We start from the raw sequence: 10164 nt of genomic DNA on the forward strand, positions 1-10164 counted from the left end.
AGTCAAGCCTGTTTCTATTAACTAACTGATTTCTAAAACCACAAATATGGTGAGTAAGCAGATCACATTCCACATTGCAAAACACAGAACCACGCAACCAGTCTGCAGCAAGGACACAAAACAGATATGTAAAATTCTTCCTGAAGAATTGGATTTCCTGAAGAATTCCTGAATAATTCTTCCTGAAGGATATGGGTGACTAGAGAATGTCTCAAACAGCTGAAGATAAGAAAAAATTTCAAAAAAAATTGTTAAATAATTGGTTCTCAATATTAAAAAGAGAGGTGTGTCATGGGAAATATTTTAGAAATGCCATGGTTTATGCTTTGGGGCAGCTGGAGGTTAGCACTGATATGGTGATAAAGAAATATTGGGCTGAAAACCCAAATAAAAGCTGGTTTGGGGACTGTGGGGCACGTGCCCCACATCTCCTGCTATGTAACACTTCACTGCAATAATTATGCCAGTTATTATATTTATAACAACATTTCCCTGGGAGACTGGAATTGCAACATTCCAACTGAAGGCTAAACAATTAATTAATTTTTTGGGGGCTGGACAAAACAAGCCAGCACAATCTGGATGAAGATGGCTGAGGGCACACAGCAGCAGGGCACTGACCAAACCTAAAAGCAAGTTCCACGTGGATTCTGATGGAGCAAACCCAATCCTCTAGAAATAAAGAGGCAAGAAAAAGGGGCAGAGATTTTCCTCAACTTTCTTTAAACAGTTTTCACTCAGTTAAGAAGTTTTGTGTTTCACAGAATGGCATTTTTTTTCCATTCCAGAGACAGAAATGTGCATTGAAAATGTGCTCTGTAACAGGGGGGCTTTGGCTGAATTTTATCACTACTGTGAAGAAGGGTTCGTGAAATGAGACAGGTTTATAGGACAGACACTCCATCCTGACTGAACACTTCCAGTGGGTTACCACAGCATTTCACAACCCCTTAGTTTACAACAGTGGCACAGCAAAGTGTTGAAATAGCAGAGGATTTTTATAAACAATATTGGAGGTCAATTTTACAAAAAAAAAAAAAAAAAACAAAAAAAAACAAAAAACACCAAACCCAAGAATGGTTTCAGGTGTTGATACCATCTTTATTATTTTCTGATATGGCTGAAGATCAGCCACTGAATGTAAAAATCTTCTGGAAATGCTGCATTTATGCAGCTAAATAAGCAACCCTTTCAGTGACTGAGCTTGCCTTGAAGCCACAGGATTTCTAATGAGTGAGGATTTCACACCCCCAAGAGTGACTGCTCAGCACTTGTGTGAACATTTTGACTCAGAAACTCTAAATCCAAGCTGCTTTACTGTAATCAATATCTAGAAAAATGGAAATTTAAATTTCCATTGTCCCCACCAATTTTTATACCCATTCTCTAATCAAATGTGAAAATAAGTTGTATTTAAACTCCCTGGTATTTCTGTGCTCATTAAACAATTTGGTATTTTATCTGCCCCAGCTTCTGGGCAAGTATCTCTTTTCTCCACCAGAAAACAGAAAGCCAATTGTATTTCCATTAATTATAATCAGAACTCTTATCCTGTTAGACCAGGATAACAACCCATCCCAGGAAACCCTATCCTGAGAGATGAGCTGAAAGGCTTGAGTAGAGCAGGACAATCCCAAGGAGTTTTCTGCTGAGCAACTTGTGCAGGATCAGCTCTGCAGCATTGATGGATTTCCTTTTTTAACATAACTCACTTCCAGACACATTTTAAAAATTCTAAATTTTATAAAAATCTTCCAGACTTTTATAAACAACCTGTCTGGTTAGTGTCTCTGAAAGTTTAACACAAGGAAAGATTTGTAATACTCAGTTTAAAAATCTTGTTAGCAATCAACAGTTTAAATTGTGAGCACTTTTAATTTGAGCAGAATGAAAAGCTGATATGAAAACTTAAGAAGTTGGTACTCATAATTTATTTCTCTCACTACCAAATGCTCAGAACATTTGCTTCTCTCTCAGTTAATGATTGCACAGAGCAGTAACTCTCTCACAGGACCCAGAGTGGTAAAGCGGCAGAACTAAACAAATGTAATCTCAAAAATTAATCCCAGTTCTTTCTGCAGAGCAGGAGGTTCTGGAGTTATCATCCTGTTAATATTATCTGGGTAACAAGAGCCAATAAATTTCCTCTCTCCTCCCTTCTTTAGGAATTAAGCTTTCCACCTACACTCTTCTTCCAAAGGGGATCCAACAGTGACTATTTTAATATAGTGCTCAGAAAAAATGGATACATTAAATGCCATCAAATTGAAGACAAGAGCTGCAGAAAAAGCTGGTTTATTGATGTATTTCTCCCTGCTTTCTCACCCTTGCAAGATGCTTCCACTACATCCACCCTCCTTTCTACAGCATATTGCACACAAACATGCATGTTGCTCATTTTGTGCTCACAGGAATCCTTCAGTCACTTAAATCAATTTGTTTCTTTGCAGAATTTGACTCAAATATTCCTATGGAAGTTTTATCACCACGGGGGTGGATTGCCTTTATTTTTTTCTATTGTATCTGTAATCTTCTCTCTCCAGGAAATTAAATACTCCCACCTCCACCCTCACCTACATTTTCAATTTGGCAGCTATCTGCAACTCCATCCCTAAAAATCAGTTTGATGTTTGTGGGAGAAGCTTTCTACAAAGAAAGAAAGAACCCATTGCTATTATTTAAGAATTTAATCAGTAATTAATAATCAAAGTTTCTCCTGCAACTCAAACAAACAGCTCAAAACCAAACAAAGAGGGATTAGGAGATGTGATGTTAAGATTTGGGTTCATCTGAATATCTGGGAGCACACTGACTTTCCAAAGAGCTGTGCTTGCTCCTGGGAGCATGAGGTAAAAATCCAGTGTCTAATGGCTACAAATGAGTATCAGATACTGTTAGCTCATCCCTGCCTGTGTGTGTACCTCCAAATTCCCTCTTTACAGAGAGATGAAAGCAAACTGCACACCACTGTCCATCTGTGATCTCTATTTCAGCACAGCACTTCCAAAGGACACAGGGGAAGAAGCAGACTGTGCACTGTATTTTATTTAACTGGATGTTTTTAGAGCCCCTGTTTGAATAATCTCACCAGGGTGGTCACATCAGAGATATTTAAATGTAATGTGAGAAGGGAGGAGGCGGGAAGAGAGAGACTCTTGCTTTGGGGAGACAAAAGGTATTTCTGTAGCTCTAAGCCTTGCTGTCTTGTGAGAAACTCCTACAGAGCTTTAATCTTTATCACATTCTATCAAAGTGCTACTTTAAAATTAATTTCAGTTAAAAGAAATTAATCTTGGCTACTCTCAGCCTTAAGCACAAAATAACTCATTTTCTAAGTTGGTTAAAACACAAACAAGGAACTCTTGTTTTCTACAAAACTTTACCACAAGCAATCCAGCAGCATGAAAGCAGTTTTGCACCTGGAGATGAAATATTTCCTATCAACAGTCACAGTTTTTAAACATCACAAGCACCAGATTAGGGCTTTGCTGCAGGATAAAGAAGCACAGGACTCCTCATTACCTGGTCCAAGTCCCAGTTTCAGTAGCACTATTTTTTTAAATGATGTTCTGTTTAAAGAGTTTGGCACTTGGAATCTCAGCTCCACAAAATAAACCCAAGGCAGGATGGCTGAGAGTCACTGCAGAGGGTCCAGCACATTTCCCCTGGCTGGCTCTTCTTTCCCAACAGCTCCTGTGCCCGATGCCATGGGTGACAGCAGGGTGACAGCAGGGTGACAGCAGGGTGACAGCAGGACACATCACCCTGCTCAGACTTCCTTTCACGGGGTGAGAAGGCTTTTTATGCAAAGCACTTTCCAGCCCAAGCTTGTTCACACTAACTAAAAAAGCTGAATTAAGAGGTAATTAAGTCTGTAATTCCCCTTGACATTCCATCTCACCCTCAGATCGTGGTAAAGGGGAAAGAAAGAAAGAAAACAAGTTACCTTCATTTAAACAAAACGAAACCTTCTCAAACTGTGGCTCCCCAGGGCAGCTGCAGCTGAGTTTGAAGTGAACTTAAACTCTGCCAGTGCCTCTGGGTAGGCAGAGCTGCTGCAACCAGCAGTGTAATGCCCTTCACCACAGGCGACAGCTCCTAAGTAAATAATGAAACAGCAGAAGTCAAAAAAGTAAAAAATAAAGGTCTCTGGATTATGATTACCTTTCCCTAGAGACAGACAGAACAGTCTTAGATCTCATTTTCAGAAGTCTTGAGACACATTCTGCTGTTTAACACCTCTGTGTTAATGGCTAATGAGCTTACACAGTCGCACATGGAATTGAAGGTGCCTTTTCATCCAATTTCATGCAGGTTCTCTGGGTGTCTCTTACTGACTTCAAACAACCCTCACAGCTGGGGGAAGCAGAACTGCAAGAGGCATTTTGGGATGTGTTTCTTTCTGTTCAATCTTATCCTGGCCCCAGCAGCAGTACTTTAAAACCCGTTGTTATCTTGCCGTATGGGGCACATATTTGCAATATGCATGAATTGATAATTATATTTTCCCTTGTTCTAAAAATAAATTTCAAATGGGAGGGGCTGCCTCATCAGCTAAGGGAGCTGAAGCAACAGAGCAAAGTCCTTGAGCTGTTCCCAAATCAGCGCAGCAGCCACATTCCTGCTGGGCTGGCTGTGAGGGACCTGAGCTGTGGGGAGGGAAGGGGAGGAATCTCCTTTCTCTGCTCGCTTTTCACCCCAGAGATTGGGCTAAAGCAGCCCCAGGTGCTGCTCTCACAGGGAATTAAATTAATTGGGTTTTAGCCTAAGGACTAAAAGGCCCAGGAGAGCCATTATGTTTATTTTTATGTATCCTCCTCGAAATAATCACGCGGCAATTTTTGTTCCCGCTCAGTTGTGACCGTGCTCAAGAGGAAATCCTCAGCTCTCAGTTCCCAGGGCAGGCACTGCTGGCTGTTATTTATTTGCTGTGTAGGGACCTGCAAGAGCATTTATTAGGTGAGAAGAATTTCTCTGTTATCACCCCCCCACTCCTAGATAAGTCTGGGAACTTTACAGATAGGGCTGCTTATGATTTACTGGGCTTTTAGCAACGGCCACAGGGATGTCACAGGTGAGTCCCTGGAACCCTCAGGGGAACAGGGCAATTTTATCTCAACTCCTTTTTAACTGTCAGAAAATCAGCTTTAAAGAGACTCTGCTGCAGCTCTTTACAAAACTTGCATGATCTAAGGTACATATAAAGAATAGGCAAAGTTAGACAACACTTTTAAAAAACAGATAATCCCTTCTAGTGCTACCCTTGGAGAATATTCCAAATAAAGAACGCTGCAGACTCCAAACAAAATTTGCACAGGGAACCTCTAAACTTAGGGGATCACATATGTATATAAATATATATATTAAAAAATTTTAAAGCCTTTGCCTGTAAGCTGCTGATTGTCTCTCTAAATTAACCCAGCTTTATTCCATTTCCCTCCTTCCACCCTTAAGTGCTTTTTCCTGGACCAGCACAGTAACTCTTACTGCTCATTCATCTAAATCCCCTCTAACCCTTTAGATGGCTTGTGACATACTGACTCATGGGCAATTTCTTATCTGAAATATCAGAAAAACTGCCAGATATTTTCATATTTTCAAACTCCATTGGTGTCAAGAAATGTCTAAGCCAAGAGCAACGTTTTATGTGCTATAAATCAGGGAGCATAAACTGATGAGGGACTGTCAAATGCAATTCCTAACAACTGTACGAGCAGCACCACTAAAGTAAACTGAGAAGGAAAAGCCAAACAAGAGGGTTTTGTATCAAACCAGCAAAACATATTCAGGCCTGTGAGTAAGGCAACAGCTGCAACTCCTCTGGGGAGATCCACACGAGCAGAATGAAATGATGCAGCTTCATTTTCAAAGTGAAATCAATAGAGCTGTTGCAGCAGGAAGTTTTTATTTTAATGCAGAAAATAAGAGATATATGGCAGTGCAAGGAGAAGAGAAAATACAGCAGGGGTGTTTAGTGAGCTACAGGTAGTTTATTATGCAGTGATATTTATTCTTTTAGGTATGGAAGTCTAAGACTCTACAATCCCATAAATGAGTAAATTCTTTTATTAACCACATTTGGGGAAGTACTGCACTACTGTAGTTTACAAACCCATTAATTAAAATTTTTAAGAGTTACTGGAATTGCCATTCAGGGAGCACTAAGTTTATCCAGAATCAATCTCAAGCTGTTTCACCAGCTATCTTCAAACCTCAGGGGGTTTTTCAGAGGTCACGTAGCTGCCAGGTCCCTTCTGGAGCTGCTCCTTCCACCTCTCTGAGCCCTCATTCCCCAGGCCATATGGTTGGGTTGGTTTCTTAACTCTTTCTTTTTTAATGATTTGGTTAAAAACTTAAATTTTGTCATTCAACAGATGGTACTTTTTGCTGCACACCCAGGTCCTCATCTCCTGTTCATCCCATGGGGTTTATGCCAGTGAATCCCCGTTATTTAAATGAATCCCATGATAACACTCAGGGAGAGTGAAGGTGTGGATTTCCAGCAGGGCTGACTTTTCCAGCTGGGGAGTCCCCAGAGAAGGTTGGCCTCCTGTTTATCATTTCCCTGCCCCATCCCCGGCCATATGACCCCTTTGTTTTGCCCTGCACAAGCACTGGTGCTGCTCTGACTTCACAAGCTGGTCCAGGGAGCAAATCCCTTTGGGGGAGGGAATAAATATTCCCACTGCCTTAGGCCCTTTCAGCAGCAGACACACTACATCTGCTCGGGGAAATGGTGAAAGACGACTTGGAGTGTGCAACTTCAGAGAAAGAAGTTTTGTTTTGCAGGAGCCATGTGTGCAATCTGCTCTCCCTCGGCTGGAGAGCTGCCAGAAGAGCTCCGGCATCAAGGACAAACGTCAGCGCCGTCCCTCAAAGGCACAGCACACAACTGGCACGGCTGCAGGAGAGCTCCAGCCCTCCACACCACCCAAACCCCGGGCTGCTTGAGCCCCCAGGGCCTTAAGGATTACACAGGACGACTCCGGGCATCTGTGACAGTGACAGAAACTTCTCTGGGCCGCCAATTATCTTCACTGTGTCCCTGCTGCGACACACTGCACAGCAGAGAGCTGCCCTGCCACTTACATCTGCACTTGAGCTGGAATCGCTTTTCCTACGGAAACTTTATGTTCTGGTCCTTTCGCCTTGGCTAAAAAACTGGAGCAGAAGTTTAAATGTGACACTTTTTCGGCTTGGTAAGCAGCAGGGAAGCACTCATTCTGCATTTCTTACTTTCCGGAGGTAAAGTAGGTCCCAAAAACCGCTCAAGGAGTTGAAAGCGCCGTTTCAAGCGGGGTTAAAGCAAACTAAGTCTGTAGTGCCACCGAAAGGGGCAGTCCCGCTGTCCCTGCCACCTCCTGTGCTGGCATCAGCTGGCTGCTGCCTGCTCTGCTCCTTCTCCATCAGATCTCTCTCCTTCTGACATTACCCTCGAGATAACAAGTGCACCCAGCAGAGCAGAACCAGCCCTTCAGCAGCACACAGCCTCACTCCGCTTTACACCCCTCATAAAAAAAACCCTTCTTAAATAAAAATCTTTACAGATAGATGGTTGGTCTTTGGGTTAAACTAAGCTTTATCGTCACCTGTACTTCTCACCTTCAAGGTATTTCCAAAAGGTCCGCATCTCACCTTGCTGTGCTTTGCTTGTTTATCTCAACTCCTATTTATAGGCTTATTTTTCCATCCGCATTAATTACCAGCAAACTCGCCGACTTTGCCGCTCTCCGTCTCCTAGCAAAGACATTTTTGCCCCGCTGCCTCCCTGCGAGCCCCACGAGCAGAAAACCGCGGGGTTTGGTGTGTCCTGCCCAGGCAGCAGCAGTGAAGAGTTAACGCTGGGGCCGGCAGCCTTCACCTGCGAGCCCGTGTCACTGATAAGGGACATTGGCCGCGGTCACGGCCGAGCCCTCCGCTGGGACAACGGGAGCTTCGGGGCTCCGCGACCCCAACCTCAGCCCGGCGGGACCCTCAGGGAACCCCGCATCCACTCAGCTCCGGTGGGACTTCCCCGAGCCCTATAGGGACTCCGTATCCCTTCAGCCCCGGTGGGACCCCCTCAAACCCCTCAAGGGAGTCCAGCGCTCAGCCGGCCGGGACCCCCCGAGTCCCTCAGGGAAGCTCAGCCCGGAGGGAGCCCCGCACCTCCTCAGGGACTCCCATGTCCCTCAGTCCCGGCGGGACCCCCTCACGTCCCCCCACACCGTCCCCGCTCACCTGGGGCAGCCGGGGCAGGAAAGGGCTCGCTCAGGCCCGGGATGGGGAGGGAAGAGGCGCTGCAAGCCCAGCGCCGAGCCGGCCTGCGACGGCGGCGAGCGCGGCGCCTCCACCAAGTTTCCGGGCGGGGAAGAAAGTCGAAACCTACGTGAGAGGAGGAGGAGGAGGCAGCGCAGCCGCCCAGGTGTCACTCGCCCGCCCGGCACGGCTCAGCCCAGCCCTGCCCTCCCCTCCCCTCACCGCCTCCGCCTCCTCCGCCGCCGCCTCCCCGGGCCGCGCACACCCGGCGGCCTCGGCCCGCCCCGCCACAGCAGCCGCGGCGGCTGGGGCGAGTCCGGGCCTCGATCGCTGCTGCCCTCAGGGCATCGCCTCTGCCCTCGGGCACGTCCCGGGCCTTGACCGCCCGCTGCCTTCAGGGGATCCTCGCTGCCCTCGGGGCGCGTCCGAGCCTCGACCGCCGCTGCCCTCAGGGGATCCCTGCTCCCCTCAGGGCATCCCCGCTGCCCTCGGGGCATGTCCCGGCTTCGACCGCCCCCTGCCCTCAGGGGATCCTCGCTGCCCTCGGGGCGCGTCCGAGCCTCGACCGCCGCTGCCCTCAGGGGATCCCCGCTGCCCTCGGGCACGTCCCGGGCCTTGGCTTCCAGTGCCCTTAGCACAGTTTCCCCTCGAGGTAGTCCTGCTGCGCTTGGGGCAGCTCCCGGGCCTCGACCGCCCGCTGCCCTCAGGACATCCCCCGCCGCCTTCAGCGCAATTCCCCCTCGAGGTATTCCCACTCCCCTCAGAGCATTCCTCCTTCCCTCAGGGCATCCCAGCTCCCTTCGGGACATCTCTGCTGCCCTCAGGGCAATCCCCATCCCCTGGGGGCATCCCTGCTTCCCTCATGCCAGTTTCCCTTCTGGCAATCCCTGCTTCCCTCAGGTCAATTTCCCTTCCCTTCCAGCAATTCCCACAGCCCTCAGGACAATTCCCATTCCCCTCAGGGACAATTCCTGCTCCCCTCAGAGGAAAATATGGCCCTGGATACCAGGGAGTGCTGATTTACCTGTCATTTCTATAAACTCCAAGCAGTTCCAGTGCTCCTATTAAGGCAACTTCCTGCTTCAAACCAGAAAAATGACAAACCACACACATGGGGTTTAAAAGTTTCCAAGCTGTGTTAACACTACATCCAAGCTTGAAATTCGTCCCAAAGAAAGAGACCAACCCCACAAGACTGAACATATCACAGTCTCTGGGTTATAATTTCTTTCTCTTGTTCAACACACAGCCTTGGAATTGCTCTTTCTGCAGACAAGAGGGTCATGAAGTAATAAAGTAGATTACGTTTGTGACAATAAAGAGAAGAAAGTAGAACTTTGAACCAGCGGTTTAGAGGAGGATTTATTAGAAAGGGAACTTTTGTACACTGAGGTAATGTAGTCTAGATGGAACTAGCACACGCCTGTCTGCATTTGATCATTTCGGATGTCACAGAGTTGCTGATACAGACCTAAATGGAGGGAGGAGAAAATCCTTTCCATGTCCTGAAAACACCTTTTCTGCTTTAATAGGGCTGGGGATCTGTGTTATTCATTCATTTTCAATAAGTGAGAGACCATCTTTTATTTGGTGACTGGAACTAAATGACATCTAAGGTCCTTTCCAGTCCAAGCCATTCTATAATTTTATATCAGTTTTTAAATTAAATTTGTCCCTTTTGTGTCAAATTTTCTATGGAATCTTTCTGGTTCATTGCTACCTCATTAATTCATTCTGTTCCCTGTTTTTGTCTGTTGAAGTTGACAACGAGGGACTGTGAGCTGTGCTTGGGAGTGAGTGAGGGATCTTTGTACTGCACAGGTGAGGCTGTAGGAGGTACACCATGTTGTGAAAGAGCAGCAAGGTGCTTTCATTATTTTATTTACATTATTCTCGGGAATCTAATGGAATTGAGGTACACCAACA

The 10164-nt window shown here is 46.0% G+C and overlaps 1 protein-coding gene across 1 annotated transcript in view; it reads right to left on the minus strand.

The window, feature by feature from the left end:
• The window catches only part of LOC131563905 (ligand of Numb protein X 2-like), a 29299-nt gene extending 20884 nt beyond the window's left edge, over positions 1-8415 (minus strand). The window contains exon 1 of the mRNA XM_058814114.1: positions 8221-8415. The gene's annotated coding sequence lies outside the window, so the exon portion shown is untranslated. The remainder of the gene's footprint in view (positions 1-8220) is intronic.
• Between the last annotated feature and the right edge of the window lie 1749 nt (positions 8416-10164).

This window comes from Ammospiza caudacuta, chromosome 14 (genome assembly GCF_027887145.1).
Source record: "Ammospiza caudacuta isolate bAmmCau1 chromosome 14, bAmmCau1.pri, whole genome shotgun sequence".
NCBI classification, from domain to species: Eukaryota; Metazoa; Chordata; class Aves; order Passeriformes; family Passerellidae; genus Ammospiza; species Ammospiza caudacuta.